Source organism: Sarcophilus harrisii, chromosome 5 (assembly GCF_902635505.1).
Source record: "Sarcophilus harrisii chromosome 5, mSarHar1.11, whole genome shotgun sequence".
In the NCBI taxonomy this organism is placed as follows: domain Eukaryota; kingdom Metazoa; phylum Chordata; class Mammalia; order Dasyuromorphia; family Dasyuridae; genus Sarcophilus; species Sarcophilus harrisii.
The window spans coordinates 99,774,128-99,798,215 of record NC_045430.1 but is presented as its reverse complement, the minus strand read 5'-3'; the positions used below and the strand labels follow the sequence as shown (position 1 = coordinate 99,798,215).

Genomic DNA, 24,088 nt, shown 5'->3' with positions numbered 1-24,088 from the left:
GATTAAACTACTATTATTACCTACAGAAGGTGATGACAAGGACTTACACTACAGCAGGAGCAGTGGGAATGGAAAAGAAGGTAAACATGTGAAATGGTGTAAAGGCAGAAAACACAGGACTCGATAACTAAATGGATATGAGAAGTGTAAAAGAAGCAAGAGGCAAAGATAATAGCAATGCTTCAGGCACATGAGCGATGAGGTACCTCATTCAGAAGACAGAAAATAAGAAAGAGAAATAAGTTTGAAGAGAAATATTATATACTAAGTTTTAGATATGCTGGGTTTTAGATACTAATGGGATGCAGGTTAGGAAATCAGAGGAGAGAGGTCAGTATCAGAACAGGAGAATTTTGTAAGTGTGAGAGTGAGAATGCCAAAAAGGAAAAAAAAAAAAGTATATGAAGAGGCAAATACAGAAATTCGGAGAGCAATCACTTTAAAGGGTTGGAAAAGTGAAGTGCCAGGGAAAGAAAGAAAACTGATGTTGTTTCTGGTGCCATGGAGGGAAAGAATAACAAGTAGAAGGAAGTGGGTATTGTTAAAAAGAGAAGGAAAATAAAGAAACTGCAAACTAGGAGGAGGAAAAAGCCATGGTATTTGGTAATTATGAAGTCACTGGCAAAGATCAATGTTGAAACATGCTGGTTCGGTTGAACTGTAGGGACAGGAATCAAAATGCAAGAGACTAAGAAATTAAATGGTAAGGAAATACCAATCTTCATGAAGGAACAACTTTTTCCAGAGAGTATAGTAATAATGGAATGGGAGCTCAAAACTGAGCATGTTTGGATACGGATGGAAAGAAGCCAACCGACAAGGGAAAAAAATAAAGTTGTATAAAAGTGGGGATAGAGGCGAAAGGAGAAATTATTGCCAAAGAAAGGAGATGGAAGTTCATACTAAGGTTAATTTTTATAATGTCCAAAATCTCCACAACATATAGGACATTTTAAGAATTAAACCCATCAACTGTGATGGACTTAGCTCTTTTCAACAATGAGGTGATTCAGGCCAATTCAAATAAACTTGTGATGGAGAGAGCAATCTCTGCATCCAGAAAGAAGACTGGATTCATGGATCACATATAGTACTTTCATTTTTTTTGGAGGTGGCTGTCATTTGCTTGCTTTTTTTTTTCTTCTCTTACTTTATTTTTTTTTTAATCTGATTTTTCTTGTGCAGCATGATAAATGTAGAAATACATTTAAAAGAATTGCACCTGTTTAATCTATATTGGATTACTTATTGTCTAAGGGTGATGGGGAGAGAGGGAGAAAAATTTGGAACACAAGGTTTTGCAAGGATGAATACTCTAAACTATTTTTGCATGTATTTTAAAAATAAAAAAAAACTATTATTAAAAATGTAAAACAAAAAGAATTAAGCCAAAAAGATTACTGCAAGGCAAAGGAGGGCCTCAATTAAAAAACAATATAGTTGTCATAATACTTTTAGATTTCTTTTCAAAAGTTATAAAGAGATCAGAATACAATTTATAAAATTTAAGTGGAATATATAACCTATTCAAAGAATAATTAAACATAACTTAGACTTTACCCAAATATGCATGATGGAATTTAAATATAGATTATTTTCTAATCCAGTAAAACTTATTTCTGAAAAGCAAACAATTGATTTTTTGCAAATTAAAACATTTTCCTAGAAATTTACATTGTAAGTTGAGAGATGCTTAATCTTCACTTTTTAATTGGAAGTGGCTCCAAATTTTTTGTTAAGTTTATTTCTATATTTACTTCTAGTGAAGCTTTTCAAAATGTGATTAGGGAATCTACAACAAAATTTTTATTAGCATTATTTTCTTTTCTAAAATACCACATGGGAAATTATGTAAAGATAAAGGTAAACTCTCCTTATAAAGAGTTTTAAAGATTCAATGTTCTTCCTCACAATTCTGTAGTATAGCCAATAAGAGTATTAGTCCATTTTGTAAAAGAAATTGAAGGTGGAATAAATGGTTCATTCAAGGTAAAGGGGGATTAAATATTGGAGATGGATTTGAATTCCAATTTTCTGATTAATTGTGGTAACTCTTTCCACTATATCATATTGTTTTATTATGTATGGTATGTAAATAAATATATTTACCAAGAAAATAGGCTCAAATTTTTTCTCATACACTGAACTTTTGCTAATATTTCCTTTATCCAAATATATACCAAAATCCTAAATCATTTATAGATTCTGTAAATCAGACCCCAAGAGTCTACCAAATCAAGTGGAAAAATATTCATCTAATATTACTGATCTATCCAGAGGTGTCAAACACCCAGGCTGTGGAACTCCCAGGAGCAAACTAAATCAAATTAAAATGATATTGGGAAATGTTTAACAAAATAAATAAAAATTCAATACAACATAGATAATGTTAATTTCTTCTAAGTTGATGTGGTCAACAAAGATCCATTTCTATTTGAGTTTCATAACATTGCTATAAACTATCCTTTAAGGGTTAAGACTCATTCGGTTTTTTCTTTTTAATTACCAGAAAATTTTAATTATTGTTTTTGTTTTTACAAGAACACTTTCAGTGTTATACTTCACTTTCAGTTATACTTCCCCCAACTACAACAAAATCCTTATCTTTCCTTTATAACAAATAGGAAAACAGTTAATAAACCAGCACAATGACTGTGACTCTGATGGTGTTTATGTACAACCTTTTACACCAGAGTTGTCAAACACATGACCTGAGGGCTGCACATGGTTCACGAATGACATTAAAACATAATTGGGAAATATTTAACAAAATAAAATATAATAAAACTAAAATAATAATATATTTTAAGTTAAATCAATATGCAGCTGAGAGATCCTTCTGAACAGATTTGTGGCCCCAGTTCTGTTTAATTTTAACATTACTTCTTTTCTATTTTCTCCAATTTTTAAAACATTTTTATGAAAAATTTTAAAATCCATTTCTCCTTTCCTACAGTAAGTAATCAAATACAGGTAATACATGTGGTATTATGTAAAACATTTCCATATTAGTCATTTTACCATCTAGGGATTACAAAAAAAAAAGCCAATAAAAAAAGTAAAAAATAGCATGCTTCAGTATGTATTCAATTATATTGCTAAATCATTTACAGTTTTTCATCATACAATATTGCTATTACCGTGTACAATGTTCTCCTAGTTCCGTTCACTTCACTACATCAATTCATGTAAGTCTTTCCAGGTTTTTCTGAAATCACCTTGCTTGTCATTTCTTATATCACAATAATATTCCATTACATTCATATAGCACATTATGTTAAACTATTCCCTAATGGTTAGGCATCCCTTTGATTTTTAATTCTTAGACACCACAAAAAGATCCACTACAAATATTTTTGTACAAATAGGCCCTTTCTTCTTTTTTTGAATAAAACTCATTATTTTAAGTAATCCTAGTCACTATGCTCCAAAAGTACTTAAGCGGTATAAAAATCTCTTACTAAGAGAAACCACTGGGGTTACAAAATCTATGCCTCCAAAAGCATCAAGGAAAATGAAAAGGTCCACAGGGTACAAAAATATTTACTTCTTTTTGTATCTGTCCTAGTGAGTTTTTAAATGAGTTGTTTTGCTCTATGGAATTTTTTTCCATTTCACTAATTTTTTTTTAATGAGTTATTTTCTTTTTCCAATTCACAAATCCTACTTTCTTGGGAGTTTTTTATCTTTTCCAATTCACAAATCCTACTTTCTTGGGAGTTTTTTATCTTTTCCAATTCACAAATCCTACTTTCTTTGGAGTTTTTTATCTTTTCCAATTCACATCTTGGGACTTCTTTATCTTTTCCAATTCACAAATCCTACTTCCCTGAGAGTTCTTTACCTTTTCCAATTCACAAATTCCATTTCCCTGATCTTCCTGGGAATTCTTTATCTTTTTTGATTCACATTTCAGGAAGTTGTTACTTTCTTGCATAACTTCTCTTTCCTTTCCCCTTTTTTCTTCTAGCTCTCTTTTAAGATTTTATATAGTTTCTTCTAGGACTGTGATGGGGACCAGGTTACATCCCTCTTTGGAATTTTTTTCTAGAGAGTGTCTGCTATTAGTTGCCTCCCGATTGAAAACCTGCTTTCTTTCTGTATAGAAGCTATCGATGGTTAGCATTCACTTGGCCTTCTTACTCATTTTTTAAAGCCCTTAGGGTCTGCCTTCAGGGCAAGGAGGTTACCAGCTTCCTCTGCAGAGCAGGGGTAGGTATATGGACAGTAGCTATCCTGCCAATGGGCTGCAAAGAGCAGCTGAACTGCGGAAGTGTTTTGGGAAAAGCTCTGCACCAGAAGTGACTCAGGCTTGGGTAGCGTGGTCTAGCTACAGAAGTGCCCTGGGAAGAGCCCTGCTGTGCAGATTAGCGACTGCCCTGGGGCTAGAGGCTGAGCAGCCAAAGTGTCACAACCCCAGGCAAAGGCCTGCTGTGGGGCTGTGAGTATTAGCAGTTGCCCTGCAAATAGCCCCACCTGGAACCAGAAATGTCTCTGCCCTGGGGAGCACAGTCTGGGCTGCAGAAGCTCTACTGCCCCAGGCAGAGCCCCTTACTGTGCAGATTATAGGCTGCCCCAGGCTGCACCCCCCTGCCTGTAGATTTGTGACTGTCCTGGGTGAAAGCCCCATGCTGCAGAATATGGCTGCAAAGCTGTGCTGTGGTCTATGCCGAGTAACTCACTTTCAGTTTTGGGTAGGTATAGCTAGATCCTGTTAAGTTCTGGCATTTTTTAGAGTATCCTCTACCTTTGGCTTTAATTTCTCTGCTGGTTTATTGCTTTGCAACCAAAGCAGAGCAGCCAACCTGTGGTAGAGTCCTCCCTGTAAATTTTCAAGGCACAAAAATCACCCCCACCCCCAGTCCACTCCGTTTGCTAGCCTCTCCTGTAAAGACTGAAACTCTTGAGTAGATGCACTAAGGTCGGACAACCGAACACTTAGGGCTAATTACCACTTGGACAATACTCTACAAACATATGCTTGGAAAATGGCCCTTTCCACTATCATGTGCTGGCTCGATAATTGGTGTATACAGAGAATTGTAGGAGGGACTAGGGGGCGGAGTAAGACTAGCCAGAGTCACTTGTGGAATAAAGACCAAGGACTTTTGCTTATCCTGACTCTGCCTGATTCTAAGGTATCCAGGATGCTAACACGGTTATCACTACTCTCCTATCTCCCTGCTTGCGCTGGTCTACTCCCACCTGTCAGGACAAACCTTTTCTGGCGATCTTCAAGATCACTTCTTTCAATCTTCATTGTTGTACTTCCAATCTTCATGAATTTTACCAGTCAAGCGCTATTTTTGAGGCTGAATTTAATAATTATTAGTGAGGATATGAGAGGAGCTTAGAAAGTTGCGTATACCTTCTCCGCCATCTTCGGTACAAAAATATTTATAGCAGCTCTTTTTGTGGTAACATAGAATGAGAAACTGAGGGAGTAACTATCAATTAGAGAATAGCTAAAGAAATTACATTATATAAATATGCTAGAATACTATTACACTGTAAGAAATAAGGAAGCACATGGTTTTAGAGCAACCTGCAAAGACTTACAAGAAAGTCTACCTGCGATTCCTTTGGAATTGAAAACATGGATAGGAATAAAACATGTTCCCCAGCTCCAAATAGAAACATGATGCAAGGTGCAGACTGAGGATTATGGCTTCATTTCCCTTCATCCCCACAACATGGCAGTATGGGAATTTGTTGACTATACATATTTATAATGGGTTATATTTTTCATGCTTTTTCAATACAGGAAGAAAAGGTTAAAAGGGAAAAAATGTACAACTAAAAATAAAATTGAATTAAAACAAAATTACAGGAGTAAAAACAGAGATTTGCTGGAGCTCCCTCCAAATATCTTTCTAGACTGGAATAACCCACAAAAAGATGGAGTGAAAACAATTTTACAATTTAGAAGGTTGGAAGGAAAAGTCTGTGGAACCATGTGGAGCACAGTTCAGTGCAGGCAGCACTAGCACAGACCTTGCCACAGCAAATCAGGAATAAACCTTTGGGGGTCTGGCTGCAGAGGCAGTTTTCAAATATCTCCACGTACAGATGGTCAGACATTGGTCAGAGGGAGAATACAGAAGTTAGTCTCAGAAGAAATCCACAAAAGCCTCAAAGAAAAATATTATTTGGCCCCAGGTCAAGGAAGGGCTCAAAAAAGGATTTTGAAACTCAAGGAAGAAAGTTAGAGGAAAACTGGAAAGAGGGATGAGAGTAATGCAGAAGAATGATGAAAAAAAAACCCAACAATTTGATAAAGGAGGCACAAGAAAACTGAAGTAAATAACACCTTAAAAATAGGATAGATCAAATAGTAAAGGAAGCACAAAAATCCAACGAAGAGAAGAATTCTTTGAAAAGCAGAACTGGCCAAATGAAAAAAGCAAGAAAAAAAAAAATCACTGAAGAAATGAACTCCTTAAAAAGTAGAATTGGCCAAATGGAAAAGTAAGTACAAAAGCTCACTAAAGAAAATAATTTTTTTAAAAGTAGAACTAGGCAAATGGAAGTTAATGACTTTCATAAGACATCAAATATCAGTCAGACAAACTCAAAAGAATAAAAAAAAAAAAGAAAAGAAAAGAAAAAATACTGTGTTGGAAAAACAACTGATCTAGAAAATAGATCCAAGGGAGATAATTTAAAAGTTACTGGACTAGCTAAAAGCCACAATTTAAAAAAATAGTATTTTTTTAAAAATTATCAAGAAAATTACACTGACATTCAGAACCAGAGGGTAAAATAGAAAGTAGAACTCCACTGATTAACTCCTAAAAAAGATCCCCAAATGATAACTCCCAGAAATATTATAGTTACATCCAGAGGTCCCAGATCAGGGAGAAAATATTGCTATGCAGCCCAAAAAAAACCAATTCAAAAATCTTACAGCCATAATCAGAGTAACACATGATCTAGCAGCTTCTACATTAAAAAACTAGAAAGCTTTAAATATTATATTCCAGAAGTCAAAAGAATGAGGATTATAACCAAGAATCACCTAGCCAGCAAAACTGAGTATAATATTGGGGGAGGGGAGGAGGGGGGAGAGAGAAAAGACATTAAATGAAATAGAAGATTTTCAAGCATTCCTGATGAAAAGAATTGAAATGAAAATTTGACTCTCAAATGCAAGACTCAAAGGAAACACAAAAATGTAAACAAGAAAGAGAAATCATAAGGAATTCAATAAGGTTAAACTGCTTGCATTATTGCATAGGGAAAATGTGATACTTATAACTCCCAAGAACTATCTCAAGCATTCCTGATAAAAAGAACTGAACTGAAAATTTGACTCATTATTAGGGCATTTAGAAAAAGCATACATAGACATAAAGCATAAGTATACGCTGATATGATGGTATCATTATTTATTTTTTAAAAAACTAAGGGATGAGAAAGAAGAATGAACTGGGAGATGGGCAAAAAGAAAGGTATAATGGAGTAAATTATCTTACATAAAATATTTTATATTGGAGGGGAAAATGAGAAGGGGGCAAGAGGGAAGCACATGAAAACTTTTCTCACAATGGAATTAGTTCAAAAGGAAAAGAACATACACACCTGGGTGTAGAAATCTATCTAGAAGTGAAGGCAGTTTGGGGTAGGTAAAAGTCCTTTGCTTCTACAAGAGTCTTTTGAGAGTAGACGGGATAAAAAGAGAGAGACAGTAAAATAAATAGGAAAAACAGGATGGAGGGAAATACATAATTAGTAATCATTGTGAAAAAAATTTTACAGCAAATTTCTCTGATAAAGATTTAATTTCTTAAATATGTAGAAAAGGGGTCAAATTTATAGAAATAAGAGCTATTCCTCATGGTCAAAGACTATAAAAAGGCAATATTTAGACAAAGTAATCAAAGCTATTTATAGTCACATGAAAAAATGCTCTAAATCATTATTGATTACAAAAATTCCAAATGAAAATAGCTCTGAACTACCACAACACACCTACCAAATTGGCTAATATGATAGGAAAGCATAATGACAAATGTTGGAGGGGATGTGGAAAAATTAAAATAGTATTACATTGTTAGTGACACTGAATACTGATTCAACTATTCTTTTTTTTTTTTTTAAATAACTTTTTATTGCCAGAACCCATGCCAGGGTAATTTTTTACAACATTATCCCTTGCATTTACTTCTGTTCCAATTTTTCCCCTCCCTCCCTCCGCCCCCTCCCCCAGATGACAAGCAGTCCTATACATATTAAAGAGGTTACAATATATCTTAGATACAATATATGTGTGCAGAACCGAACAGTTCTCTTGTTCCTCAGGAAGAATTGGATTCAGAAGGTAAAAATAACCAGGGAGGAAAAACACAAATGCAAGCAGTTTATATTCATTTCCTAGTGTTCTTTCTTTGGGTGTAGCTGCTTCTGTCCATCCTTGATCAATAGAAAATGAGTTAAAACTTCTCTCTGTCGAAGAAATCCATTTCCATCATAATACATCCTCATACAGTATCGTTGTTGAGGTATATAATGATCTCCTGATTCTGCTCATTTCACTCAAGCATCAGTTCATGTAAGTAAGTCTCACCAATCCTCTCTGTATTCATCCTGCTGGTCATTTCTTACAGAACAATAATATTCCATAACATTCATATACCACAATTTATTGAGCCATTCTCCAATTGATGGGCATCCATTCATTTTCCAGCTTCTAGCCACTACAAACAGGACTGCCACAAACATTTTGGCACATACAGGTCCCTTTCCCTTCTTTAGTATCTCTTTGGGGTATAAGCCCAGTAGAAACACTGCTGGATCAAAGGGTTTGATAACTTTTTGGGCATAGTTCCAAATTGTTCTGCAGAATGGCTGGATGAGTTCACAATTCCACCAACAATGTATCAGTGTCCCTGTTTTCCCACATCCCCTCCAACATTCTGCCTTATCTTTCCCTGTCATTCTAGCCAATCTGACAGGTGTGTAATGGTATCTCAGAGTTGTCTTAATTTGCATTTTTCTGATTAATAATGATTTGGAGCATATTTTCATATGGCTAGAAATGTTTTAATTTCGTCTGAGAATTGTCTGTTCATATCCTTTAATCATTTATCAATTGGAGAATGGCTTGATTTCTTATAAATTAGAGTCAATTCTCTATTTTTTTGGAAATGAAGCCTTTATCAGAACCTGACCATAAAAATGTTTTCCCAGTTCCCTTCTAATCTTGCCTGCCTTAGTTTTGTTTGTACAAAAACTTTTCAATTTGATATAATCAAAATTTTCTATTTTGTAGTCAATAGTGATCTCTAGTTCTTCTTTGGTCATAAATTCCTTCCTCTTCCACAGGTCTGAGAGGTAAACTATCCTATGTTCTTCCAATTTATTTATAATTTCATTCTTTATGCTTAGATCATGAACCCATTTTGACCTTATCTTGGTGTACGGTGTTAAGTGTGGGTCAATGCCTAGTTTCTGTCATACTAATTTCTAATTTTCCCAGCCATTTTTGTCAAATAATGCATTCTTATCCCAAAAATTGGGGTCCTTGGGTTTCTCAAACACTAAATAATTAAAGTTATTGGATGTTTTGTCCTTTGAACCTAACTTATTCCATTGATCAACTAACTAGTCTGTTTCTTAGACAATACCAGACAATACTTAGACAAAACCAGTGGTTTTAGTAACCACTGCTTTATAATATAATTTTAGATCTGGTACAGCTAGGCCACCTTCATTTGATTTTTTTTTTCACTAATACCCTTGAAATTCTTGACTTTTTGTTTTTCCATATGAACTTTGTTGTTATTTTTTCTAGGTCATCAAAATAGTTTTTTGGGTCTCTGGTATAGCACTAAATAAATAAATTAGTTTAGGTAGTATTGTCATCTTTATTATATTTGCTCGCCCAATCCAAGAGCATTAATATTTTTCCAGTTGGTTAGATCAGACTTAATTTGTGTGGAAAGTGTTTTGTAATTTTGCTCATAAAGTTTCTGATTTTCCCTTGGCATTCCTAAATATTTTATACAATCAGTAGTTACTTTAAATGGAATTTCTCTTTGTAACTCTGAGTGTTGGATTTTGTTAGTGATATATAAGAATGCTGATGTGGGTTTATTTTATAACCTGCAACTTTGCTAAAGTTGTGGATTACTTCTAATAACTTTTTAGTAGAATCTCTGGGGTTCTCTAAGTATATCATCATATCATCAGCAAAGAGTGATAATTTGGTTTCCTCATTGCCTATTCTTATTCCTTTAATTTCTTTTTCAACTCTTATTGCCAAAGCTAGCATTTCTAATACAATATTAAATAGTAACGGTGATAGTGGACAACCTTGTTTCACTCCTGATCTTATTGGGAATGATTCAACTATTCTTAAGAGCAATTTATAATTATGCCCAAAGGACAATAAAACCATGCACACCCTTTTGACTAAACAATATTACTACTAGGTCTGTATTCCAAGAAGATTTTAAAAAATCAACAAGGACAAGAATCTATATGCACAAATACCTGCATAAAAAAAGTGGAAAGATTTACATGTACTGGTGCAAAGTGAAATGAGCAGAACCATGTAAACCTTGTAGACAACAATAACAAATAATGACTTACAGTGAATAACAGCTATTCTCAGCAAAACAATAATCCAAGACAAATCTAAAAGATTTAAGATGATTGCACCTGCATCTTTCCCATTCTTGGCTACTTTGTGCCTGTCTGGGGACAGGTGGTGCTAAAGTACAAGCAGAGGAAATCCAGACAGGTTACCTTGTGTTTCTTTGGGGTTTGTCTCTACAACTCTGCCACACTCCAGATCAGCATTTGCAGGACAAGTGCCAGCAGGCCTCAGTGTCATTTGGGCATGAAGGAAGGGCAGTGGCGGAAAGGGAAATGCCCTCCCTTCACCCTGGCTCCTGGCTAGCTGTGTAGGTATAATTATGAATTGTACTAACTCGTGTTTAAAGCAGAAATTGCTTCCAGTTCTCAAATACTCTGTAACAATCCTTGGATTTGGAGAGGGTAGATCTGGGTTCAAATTTGGACTTATTGTTTGGAAAGTCTCAAGTGAAAAGTGTCCATGTATGGCATATACAGTGCAGAAAATCCGGTCGGGGTTAGAAGCATTTTATTATAGAACTGAGCAACCAGCAGTGTGTTAATTTAAAATTACTTTGGGAAGGGTCCTTGGGCTTCAACAGACTGCAGGGGATTTGCAGAGACTGTTCTGTCTGTCCTCTTATTTCTTACCCCTTTCTTGGTTCTAATAGATCTGGACACCAGGCATGAGAACCTTAAATTCACATGCCACATTCTGTAGAGAATTTCAGTCCTTGACTCCCTTGCTGTGGCAAGTGTTTGTGCTATTTATTTGGGTGTGAGAGCTACCTTTGGTGGCAAGTTGGTCCCAAGAGGTGAAAGTCACCACATCTAGTGTCGGCTTTGGACCTCCAAATTCCAGAGCTTTCTCTTCTGTCCACACATCTCTATCCCTCTTCTACTTATGACAATAGCGAATTATGTCCAGCCCAGGCTGAACATAAGGAAAATGGGCAACCTTACAAAGCTTGTTCTGTAAGGAGGAGATGGTGGCCAAAAGGATATGTACTTGGAAGCCTCTTGGTTTTGACCTAGCAGATCTAGAAAAAGGGCTTCATATCCCCAGAGTGGCTTCTGGAGCTCTTTAGAGATAAACTCTCCTCCTCATTGCAGAAAAAAAAAAAAAAAAAAAAAAGATTTAAGATGAAAGGTGCTCTAGAGCTCCAGAGAAAGTTGGTGGAGCCTGAATGCAGATCAAAGATACTTTTTCTTTGTTTTCTTAATTTTTCTTAGGGTTTTTTGTTTGTTTATTTCCACAAGCATGACTTACAAGGAAATGTATTTTTTGTATAATTATACACATATAATCTATGTCAAAGTGCTTGTCATTCCAGCAAGATGAATACAGAGAGGCTTGGAGAGACTTACATGAACTGATGCTAAGTGAAATGAGCAGAACCAAGAAATCATTATATACTTCACCAACGATACTGTATGAGGATGTATTCTGATGGAAGTGGATTTCTTCGACAAAGAGAAGATCTAACTCAGTTTCAGTTGATCAATGATGGACAGAAGCAGCTACACCCAAAGAAAGAAACACTGGGAAATGAATGTAAACTGTTTGCATTTTTGTTTTTCTTCCTGGGTTATTTTTAACCTTCTGAATCCAATTCTTCCTGTGCAACAAGAGAACTGTTCAGTTCTGCACACATATATTGTATTTAGGATATACTGTAACATATTTAACATGTATAGGACAGCTTGCCATCTGGGGGAGGAGGTAGAGGGAAGGAGGGGAAAAATTGGAACAGAAGTGAATGCAAGGGATAATGTTGTAAAAAATTACCCTGGCATGGGTTCTGTCAATAAAAAGTTATAATTTAAAGAAATTAAAAATTTTTTTTTAAAAAAGAAGCTTTCTATTTTTTCAATTAAAAAAAAGTGCTTGTCATAATAATAGAGGAGAGAGAGGAAGGAAAGAACTTGAATTTAACATTAGAAAAATGAATGTTAAAATGATTTTTACATATAATTGAGAAAAAAATATTTTTTAAAAAAGTAATTCTAATCTCATGGTGAACCTTATAGGAAAGAATTTTTGTATATTGTATATTGTATATATATTACTACCTAAATTAACTTTTTGGATTAGGTTGGATATTCACCATTCAGGTTATTTCAGATTAAGAGATCCAATCTGAGGAATTTATCTCTACCACCAACAATAAACACATTGTTGTTATTATTTTTATTTTTCTCAATCCAGCAGTTTTTTCTTATAAAGAGGATTGAATTTTTTTTCCAGACTGTATACAGAACAGTTGCCTATCTGCACTAATAAAGCAAACTTAATCTTTGATAATTTCCCACACTGATGAAATTACAGAAATATAGGAGCCACACAACATAAAAAAATTATATTGGTACCTCATGTTATTGCATAGTTTATCTGTAACAAAAATATATGTATCAGGTGTTAATTTAAATCTGACTTCTACAGAAATGCAAAACTGATTTTTTTAAAAAAATTATATCATATATCTAAGAAACAGGAGGTAAAAAATATATTCTGAAATGTATTTCTGATACATGTCATGTATCATATAGCCATGTTCACATTTTTAAATACATTAAAATAGCTTATTAAATGTTCTACTTTTAATCCAATATTATTAAGTGCAATTGGACAATTATCCCTGATGGGGGTGCTACATCTATAAAATAGAAATAATAATACCTGTAAAAATGTATGTTTCAGTCTTTTAAAAATAGAGCTTTATGTTATGGGCCATAACTTGAAACAAGGTACTAAATGGAATTGAGGAGACAATGGTTAAATCTAGTTTAGCATTGATTTAATCCTACAATAAATAATGGTTTCCTAGTGATATAATGATTGGTTTATACTCAAGTGTAGAGCACATAAACTAGGAGCCTCAGCCAAGATTGAATCAGAGAGATTCAGAGGGTAGAGAAGGAGGCAGGAGCTTAAGCTCTCAGAACTGGAAAACAGAGACCGTGGTGGTGGTTCTCCTGCTTCCCCCACAGAAACCAAGAAACATTCAGGAGGACCTCAAAAAGCTGGCAGAGGCAGAGAACACAAAGGACTGTTGGCAGGAGCTCAAGCTCTCGGAACCAAGGAGAGAGATAGGCCTCTAAGAAAGCTAACCGGGCCCCAGGAAAGGAGACAAGACTTTGAAAGAGATAATAAAGGATTTGGACTTTAACACCTGACTGTTCTTGTGATTACTGAACTGAAAGGAAGGCTGCTCACAGAGATCCCAAGAAAACCAAAACAGAGAACATTACAGTTTTATAAAATTAAAAGTTCAATACAAATATGAATAATTATCACACAATATAAATACAGTACACTTATGAAATACTATCATAAATTGTGACTGGACACAAGTCTGGAAATAGAAAACTGAAAATTTAGATCCTTGTTCTTTGGACAAAACCTCGTCTGTAGTAAGCACTTAATGAATACTTTTCCATTCATTCATCATGTATCTTCTCTGTGTTTTTCATTGAGTCATATCTAATCCATTGTACTTTGAAATCTAGTCAAAATATTTGTCAATTTACTAGCTCCATATTTCTACTGCTTATTGCATTTCAATCTAGCACACTTTCCCTATTCCTTATTGATCTCAGGTCTAGACTTAATAGCGTTTCCAAGTTACCTTAATATTGGTCATCATTTTTTTTTTTAAAGGATAGTTGCTGAACAGAATGTAGTAGACTTTCGTGCATTACCTTGGATTTATTTAATTGTTTTTAATTTCATTAATTTGTAATCTTCATTCACAGTTCTGCACAGAGAAGGAAGATGACTATTTTTTCCCTAATACTAGCTGTTTATTTTCAAAATACATGCAAAGACAGTTTTTTAACATTCACTCTTGCGAAACCTTGTGTTTCAAATTTTTCTCCCTTCCTCTCTTCCCCAGACAGCAAGTACCCTAATATAGGTTAAACATGTATGATTATTTTAAACAGTTCCATATTTATCATGCTGTACACATACACAAAATCAGATCAAAAAGGGGAAAAATGAGAAAAAAAAAAAGCAAGCATAAAAGAACAAAAAAAGTGAAAATACTATGTTGTGATTCACATTCAGTCCCCATAGTTCTCTTTATGGATCCAGATAGTTCTCCCTATCACAAGTCTATTGGAATTGACCTGAATCACCTCATAGTTAAAAAGAGACTTGTCCATCAGAATTGATCATCACACAATCTTCTTGTTACTGTGTACAATGTTAGATTCTACTCACTTCACTCAGTAACAGATCACATAAATCTCTCCAGACCTCTCTGAAATCATCCTGCTAATCGTTTCTTATAGAAATACTCCATTACATTCACATGCCACAACTTCAGCCATTCCATTCAGTCTCCAGTTCCTTGCCACTCCAAAAAAGGGCTGCTTACAAACAGTTTTGCACATGTGGGTCATTTTTCCTTTTTTATGATCTCTTTGGGATACAGACCCAGACTCTTTGGGATACACTGCTGGATCAAAAGACATGACCCTTTAAGCATAGTTCCAAATTGCTCTCCGGAATGATTAGATCAGTTCAAAACTCCACCAACAGTGTATTTTTATTAGTGTTCCAGTTTTCCCACATCCCCTAACAACTTTCATCATTATCTTTTCCTAAAGAGGACTATTTTAGAGCCTCAAGTAAGAGATACTTTCCCCCCCTAAAGTTGGGTAGAAAGAATGTATCACTACTAATCCACTTTTCATAATGCTACGTCTCTTTAGGATATAATGACCATAACAAATAATTAAATCTTCCTATAAGCCTATTTTCCTTCCCATACCCATTTTGCACATCTAGAGAAAACTTAGAATTTGCTTGCTATAAAGTAATTCTACTATCAAAAAACAATTAAAAAAAAACAAAACCTAAGATTGATGGATGTAGACAACATAGCAATAATAAAAGGTAGCATTTCTATAGCACTTCAATGTTTGCAAAGTTTTTAATTAATCAGCAAATTGATTTGATTATTAATAATATTTATGTCAAGTTATAGGGTTCCATACATAAAAGAGAAGCAACAAGATAAGGTGGAAAGAGAGCTGGCTTCAGCAACAGGCTAGCCTGGGACAAAATCACTTGCTGCTATGTGATTTGGGGCAAGTCACTTAACCATTAAATGTTCCAGGCAACTCTTAAGAGGAAAAAAAGAAAAATAAATCTCTGTACTTTGTTCTGATTTGAAAAATACAAACTGAAGAGGACTCCAATGCCTTGCTGTTCGTTGTTTTGTTTTCAGTCATCAAAATTAAACTAAATCTACATTTGTTAAACTCTTGAGTTTAAACTATGAAGCTGTTACCAATAAACTTGTAAAACCTATTCCTGCCAAAGATAGGAAATTATTATATAATCAAGATAACCAAAAATCAAATACAGGAATGAATTATTAAAACAGGGCTTTTAAAAAACCTTCATTCATTTAAATCACAAAGTATAATTTTTACAGGGTTTTGCCATTTTTTCAAGAGAATATATATATATAAAAAATTCTGTAGTATATCCTCCATACAAATAAAACACAATTAGCAATTGGATTAACTAATGACTTTTATCTAAGGCAGCTAAATGAAAGGAATACAAAAGAGAGATTAGCAATAATTTTGGTGAACTTAAAATATTCAAAACACATATAAAGAAATGCCTGTGTCTTAAATAAATGCATTCTATGCAAACTTTTGTGGACATATTCCCCAACAGTAGTAATTTATATAAATTGACCACACACAAAACATGATGATATTTTAAAAAGGATAGATAACTAATTTCTGCTGACACAAATATTACTTCATTTCAAAAATGATATATCACCTACTGTTAGGAATTGTCAATAAAACATTTTAGAAGTGAAGACAGTAAAACAACACAAAAATACTTACAGCCTCCCATCAATTATTCCTTCCAAATAATATCCAATGCTATCTTTATTCTTCCTTAATTAAATTGAATGACTTTCCACAAGGAGACAAATTATTTAGAGTCAAATTTGTAAAAACAATACCATAGGCATTCTTGAGTTAGACACCAAGTAAAAAAGCATCCTGCATTCACCACATAAAAAGAACTAAAAAATAGGAAGTGTGTTTCATAACAGTGCTTCTCGCAGCAATGCAGTTCAAAGGAACTACGCAAGTGAAGCATTTCTATTTCAAATTGAAGTAAAAAATCTAGAAAACTGGAGTTAGGAATGGATTTTTGAGGGAAAAATACATATGATATGTATGCAGTTAGCCACAATCAGAGTATTTAGAGCTAGAAGGGACCTTAAACAATTATGTAGCTAAATATTTTCCCAACTTTCCAGTGCCTTATATATGAATTAATTATTATTATTTAGTCTCATTTTATAGGTGAAGATGATCAAGTTCAGATTGGTTAACTGAGTTGCTCAAGGTCATACATTTGGTTAAACAAGTAGAACACAAATTCCACAGCATAGCACATGCTCTCAAGCTATTAAACTTTTCAGAACCCTGTAGTCTATGTCATCTGAGAGCAGAGGGGAAAGCTGACACTTCTCTCCATCAGGGGTGTTTTTCCAATACTATGAAGATTTACTGGTATACTTTTGAAATTGATTATCAGTTGACTTCATTTGGCCAGGTAGAGACTTAAATAACTTTGAGAAAAGAATTTCTATTGAGGATAACAATAATATCTCTCCCCTCTCTCACACAAGAACATACAGAGTTTGGGGGAAAGTGGGCTCAGGTTGAGAGAGTATGCATGTCAAAAGTTTAAGTTACAGGTTATGCATGCTAGAAATCATTTTCTCTTTCTGTGGTTCTCTTATCCTTATCAACTAAATATAGTTTTCTATTAGGGTCCTTGTAGAGAATCCTGAAGACATTGTTGCCAGACACTACTAGGATATAAGAGGGAAATCTAAACTCTGATCTTAGAACTTATGGCCGCCCTTAATCAGAGATGGGAATGGGAAGAAACAGAGGTACTTGTTTCTTCTATGTTGGCCCCCCCTTTCAAGGTCTTGGCTAAAGCTGATTTCACTATTGGAATGCTCCATATTCAAATATTTTAAGTTTCAACTTTAGATTTAACTAAAAATATTTAAACTCAATTGCTAATTCTAAAATGGATTGCTATTCAAGACTCAGAGGATGTTACTGAATCTCTTCAGCCTATCACAATATATTTCTATTTAACATCATTTCATTTCATTAAGATTTTCATGCCTTCCAAACTGATTAAGGATATTCCTTATCTAGCTTAATATCTTTCATTGTTTTAGTCAATAGATGTGTTCTCCCCTGACAAAAGCATCAAAAGTAGACCAACTTCTTAGTTATTTAAGTGGGGTAAGGTGACTGATTTAGTTTACTCCCACACTTGTATAATGTGTAACACCAAATGCACAGTGGTCAGTCACATGACCTTAGTACCATACTTCTGATGACGTCAGAAGAGCCACTACTCAAAGAAAATATTTACCCATTATACAGGGTGTCCCAAAGGTCTAAAGGTGTGATTTTAGGATGTTAAAGCTTAAAACTGCACTAAGACCTGTGGGACAACTTGCATAAGCCATGTTCCTGCTGCAGAAAAAAGAAGTCTTTTAATGTGAACCATGCTCAGATTACTCGTTTTGAATGAGGTAACATTTATATTAGAATTCTGATTTCAACTGAATATTGAGAAGTTCTTTTTGAGGCTGTTTCAATTTCTCTTATCATCTGCCTAAATTGCTTTTCCCTTCCAGATTCATTTATTGTTGCTGTTGTTGTTTTTGTTTTGTTCTCTTTAGTCATGTCATACACAAATTAACTCAAGTACCAGAATAATCTACAACTATAAATCTCCAACACAGCTCTATAATTCTTTTGTAATCTAAAGGGGTGTTTCTTTCCATTCATGTTTCTACAGTTTTTAATCTCTACTTCTTTTAAAGAATTAAATAATGTCAAATTATATTCACACACAAGTGAGGCATCTTATCTCATATATTATTTACAAGGTGATTTGAGGCTTTGTATATATACAATTCATTTTCTGTCCAAAATTGCTTAAAACTTAAAAAAAAAAAAAATTGTGTTTTCTCTTATAAGTATCTTAAGAGTTCCTATCAAAGAAATTTTTTTCCTACTCCTTTTAGATATTAAAATGTAACAACAGTGTCTTGTGTGACTGTGGCAATAGCCTATATATTTACATATTTTAAATATATCTTGAATACTTTAATCCTTAATATGCATCTTTTTCTTCAAATAAACAAATAAAAGCCTTCTCTGCTTTTTTATCATTAACTATTCTCTTTGAAAAGTATATCTTAGTCCTCAAGGACTGGTTTCTAATCCCCCATTCACCTACCTCTAGAATTTAATCCATTTGTCAATATCCTTCCTAAAATATGGTTCCTAGAACATCAGAAACTTTAGAAATTAACATAGCTGAAGAAAAGCAAAGTAGGTACAACCATTTATAAACAAAAATTTTAATCAAGTCAATAGCTAAAGAATTTTTTTTTCTCTAACTGGGTAGCAAAAGAAATAAAAAACATACTCTGATAATTTCTTCAGTCTTTCCTCACAATTAGTTTTAAATAATTAAACACCCTTTTTTCAAGATTTGTTATAGAAGAATTAATATAAAATTTGAAGATTATTATAAGTAGATCCTTGGTACATAATGTACTTCTATGTATAGTATATTAGAGCAAATTAAAAGCAACTTCATCACAGAACCCTTTCAAAGCTGTTCTTATCTCTTTTTGCAAGCTATAGCAATAAGGAACTGTCGAGAGGAAGCTTACCACTTCCTTAAAAATCACTCAAAGACAGAAATAGAATTTTGTCTGTCCCCCTACTGGTCTAAGATCTCATACCTAAGGCAACATTTCTTTTGCAATAACAGTTAAAGCAATAAAGAGTCACCTAGGATGGCTGTATTGAGAATAAGCAGATAAATGAAAGAGAGAGAACATTTAAATGACTTTTAAACTGATTTTTCATCCCTTTCTTATCTCCCTACCACACCAGAGAAAAAAAGTAACATTTTAGGAATTCATTTTCAATCCCATGATGGTGGACATAAATAAATACAACTGTTCTTTCAATAGAGAAAATAAACATCACTATTTTAAATTTGAAGCAGAAGTTTCAATTCCTTTTCGTAATGTAATATAGGATATCTAATTCAAGGATAGCTTCCTTTCCCCATGAGGGGAAAATACCAAATAATAGGAGGATGACTAACTTTGCACAAATGTAAAGACAGAAATGACAAAACCTGGGAAATGACAGTCAGAAAGCCTATAAGTAAAAAAAAAAATGTGTGAGCATATATGTATATGTGTACATACATACTCTATATGTGTATTTGTGTGTGTGTGTGTGTGTGTGTAGTTGATTAGCTGTTATCTTTCATTCTCAAACATCAAAATGACATCACTATATTGAGGTCAAGGTACAGTGTGTCTAACTATAGCTGATTAAACCACTATCAGCTCAGAAGATTCTGCCACAAGTTGGCCATGGGTAAGCCACATGAACATCTGGGATAGAGATGGGTCTAAATTTTTATTTTTCATGTTGCTGTAATTCTTATTTGCTTGCAAAACTCTGCACTCTCTTTGATGAGGGCACACCATGCTGTGTTAGAATTCTTACAAAGTGCTAAGTTAGTGCAATTGAGGAAATAATGGTTAAATCTAATTTAGCATGGTACTTAACAGTTCTCTAGCTCACTAATGTATTTAGTATTCATTGGAGTTCTACAAGATTCACGAGTCAGAGAGGAGTCCAGGAGATTCACAAGTCAGAGAGGAGTGGAGAAGATTCACAAGTCAGAAGGCCACAATCCCACTCTTGAAGGAGAAGTCAACCTTTGAGTTCACACCTCTAAAAGAGAATATAAAAGGACAAGCCACTGGGAGCACTCTGGGAGATCGAGAAGCCAGGATTCACTTGGGCAGAGCAAAGGAAGACAGAGAAGGTGGCAGGCTGTCCTGTGGAGAACACTGAAACCAAGATCCGGAAGGCCTCCAGAAAGCTAGCCAAGCTCCAAGTGAAGGAAAGAGAAAATAAAGGATCTGAACTTTAATTCCTGGCTGCATTTGAGATGATTACTACACTGAACTGAAACTAAGGCTGTTCCCAGAAGCCCCCCAAGAAACCTGCTCCCAGAGAAGATTATATATTAGAGAAGAGAACATTACAATGCTGGGTACTCCTGTGCCAGTGTCTCCCATCTAATCAATTCCAAAGTTCTTCTGGGAGACCTTGAGAGTGTCATCATTACACGTCTCACCTCTCTGTAAGCATTTGCCTTGTGAGAATCCTCCATAAAATAGTCTTTTAGGCATTCAAATAACATTGACAGCCTATTAGAGTTGCTCCCTCTGCAGAAGAGTAAACCTGGAAGTTTAGGTCAAGAAAGGATCTCAGTGTCTGGTACCTTATCTTGCCATGTGACCTTCAGAATCTTCCTAAGACAATTCAAATGGAAGCAATTCGGTTTCCTGGCAATGGTACTAGTATACTGTCCAGGCGTCATAAGCACACAAAAATGAGGTCAGCACAATGACTCTGTAGACCCTGGATGTAGTAAGCAGCCTAATACATTTTCTCTTCCACAATTTCCTTCAGAGGTTCCCAAACTCTGGGCTAGTTGTGGCAATGTGGATGGCAATGTTATTTTTCATGGAAAGTATACTTATACTTTTTCATGGTAAGTAAATTTATCACCAGAATTAAAAACTTTTCCATTTGTGTAATTGATGACTCCACATATGGAAGGAATGGTACTGAATAGTGAAAAAGCTATGTTTTCTTGGTGTTGATTGTTAGACCAAAATTAATACAAGCAGCAGAGAACAGATCCATACTTTGGGGCATCTCAACTTCAGAGGCTGAATTAAAGTGTATGATCATCTGAAGACAAAAAATCACGAATCAACACTCCCTCCACTTTAGTTTTTACTTGTAGACTTTTCAAGTCAAAGAATTTATCATCAATGCAATAGTTGACTTTGATGCCATGTTTGTCTTCACTGAAGGCATAATAAGAATCATGCAATTCACTGCAGAATCATTAATATAACCCATAAGGAAAGCTTTAAGTCATTCTCCTTTAATCTATATGTTTATCTTTAGGGGAAAACATCTTACTTCCTAGTTTTCGCTAATGCGATTAATAAACCTCTTTTCTTGAATTAATTCATTATAGTCATTCATTCATTCAATTAAAAAAAAACTATTTAACACGTGATACATGCAGGGTACTATATACATGGCACTGAGATGGGGTGGAATACAAAAAATATATATATTACTATTCCTGCCTTTTGTTTCCAACCACTCTCTTGTCTAAAATGCTCCTCAATAATCATTGCTCCCCAAAACATATATATTTTCCCTCATCAGGATGTAAACTCTTTGAGGGAAGGGACCATTATGGCTGCTTATATTTTATTCCCAATACCTTACACAATGCACAGCAGAAAGTAAGCACTTAATAGATTCCCCTCTCCTCCCATTTATTTCATTTCATTCAGTCCACTGGTCACTGAAAAGAGAGAGCGTATAATCCATTTTCCAGAACCAAAGCATGTATCTTGTTATGAAACTGACATACAAGTTCTCTAGACAGCCATATTTTGACATGATTTTCCATAAGCTCTTAAGACTGATAGTATCAAAAGGTTTTGATCTAAAATCATTGTCTTTTGTTCCAAGCATTTGCTTTGGAGTTGCCAAGCAGCAAACACTATATAAATCATTCCTTGGCCCTTTCTGAAGCCACACTGGCTCTCAGGTAGAGTATCTTGCAGGTGAATAATTAGACTATTAAGGAGAACGCTGGTAAGAAGTTTGCCATCAATGACTAAAAGAAAGACCCTCCTGTGATTATCAAAGGACAATCAATTTCCTTTTTCTTTATAGAGATGGACAGTGAAAGCTTCCTTTAACTCCTAGGGGATAACCTCTTGCCATTTAACCTGAAAAATTACAGTTAGCTTTTCTATGAGCAGCGGATCCTCTATCTTATAAAGCTCAGCTGGAACAGAATCAGTACCAGGCACTTTATCACATGAGAAGGGACTGATGGCATTCAAAAACTCTTCAGTTAGAAGTTTGGTTAAATAGGGATCAACTTCAACCAGAGATATATGGTCACTGGCTTCAGCATTGATTAGTGATGGTCTGTTGAGAAAACTAGGGAAGTGTTCAGCTCATCTGTTCAGGATCGTGTCCTTATCACTTATCAATGTGTTTCATTATCAATACTGAGTAGCTGAGATGCCCATAAACAGTCTTAAAGGCATCATAAAAGCATTTTGGATTGTTGCTATCAGCACAAAACTTAATTTTTTTTTTTTTTTTTTTTTTTTGGTTTGCTGGGCCAAGAATCCTACAACTCTCTAAGCTCTGCTTACACTTTATTTTTGATGGGGTTAATCCTAAATCCTGTGTAGTTGTCATTTTTCTCTTAGCAGCTTCTGAATTTATCCATCATTTTCATCAAACCAATTTTGATATTTGTGAGTGTTCTGGCTCAGATGAGTAAATGGAGTGCTACACACCAAATCTCTGAAAGTTGTCCACTCCTTTTCTGCTTCACTGTTGCCATTAAGTCTTCTGTAAACTGCCTTACCTTGGGGTCACCATTTTTGTTTATTTAACCTAGAAAGGATAAGTCTATTATCAATGCAGTACTTAGAACTATACATCTGGTCTGACTCTTCCTTTATGATAACAGTCTATGAAATGCCAATGTTTGCTGTGACGAAATTTTCTTGCATTAGGAAATGGAAAACAACATTGATCAAAAGAACAAATCTTCAGTAATGATTGTTGGTATTGCTATATTTGATTCCATTCACCCCAAAGACTCTCTCCTATGCCTAGTAGTCTACTTTTCTGTTAAAACTCACCCAGAATTATAAGCTTATCCTCTTTTGAAACAGTAATAATGAGGGTTTCCAAGGTTTCATAAAATTTGTCTTTAACCTCATCAGGGTATATTAAAGTAGGAGCATCACTGGTGATGGTGACAACTACACTTTCATAAACCTGTCATTCATTCTTATTGGTAAATATACAATCTTGTTGACTACATTAGTTTTGGTTGCAAAATCTATGCTAGCTTCATCGCACTCTCCTTCATTTGCCAGCTTTGATTCATTCGGGGTTGCTTTTAGAATGAGATAGATACACGTTGAATTCTCTCACAAGAAAGCCATTTGTCTTTCAGAGTCCATTGTGCTTCGTGTCCAGAAATATGTGCATATTCCATGTGCTGTTGGTGAATGGAATCATTTTTGCAAGTTTTTGTATAACTTTTGCAAAACAAAAAAGTTTTGTACTTTTTTTAAACCACCAATGCAATCTTTGCCTATCGAAGTAAGCTAGCCTGAGGTGGGGGAAGCTGACAATTTTTAGGACATCTTTTCTAACCCATTCTTCATGCCAGATGCTGAACAGTACTTTAAAAAGGCTACTCAGGAAATGAGCAGGACCAGGAGATCATTATATACTTCCAGAACAGTACTATATG

The 24,088-nt window shown here is 34.6% G+C and overlaps 1 protein-coding gene and 1 non-coding gene across 3 annotated transcripts in view; one reads left to right on the top strand and one right to left on the bottom strand.

Annotated features, from left to right (window-relative positions):
* The window catches only part of FGD4 (FYVE, RhoGEF and PH domain containing 4), a 264,375-nt gene that overhangs the window by 192,193 nt on the left and 48,094 nt on the right, over positions 1-24,088 (bottom strand). The gene's annotated exons all lie outside the window — the stretch shown is intronic.
* Positions 10,659-10,792, top strand: LOC116419702. Its single transcript, XR_004229991.1, has one exon. It is a non-coding gene; the product is annotated as a small nucleolar RNA SNORA55 (small nucleolar RNA).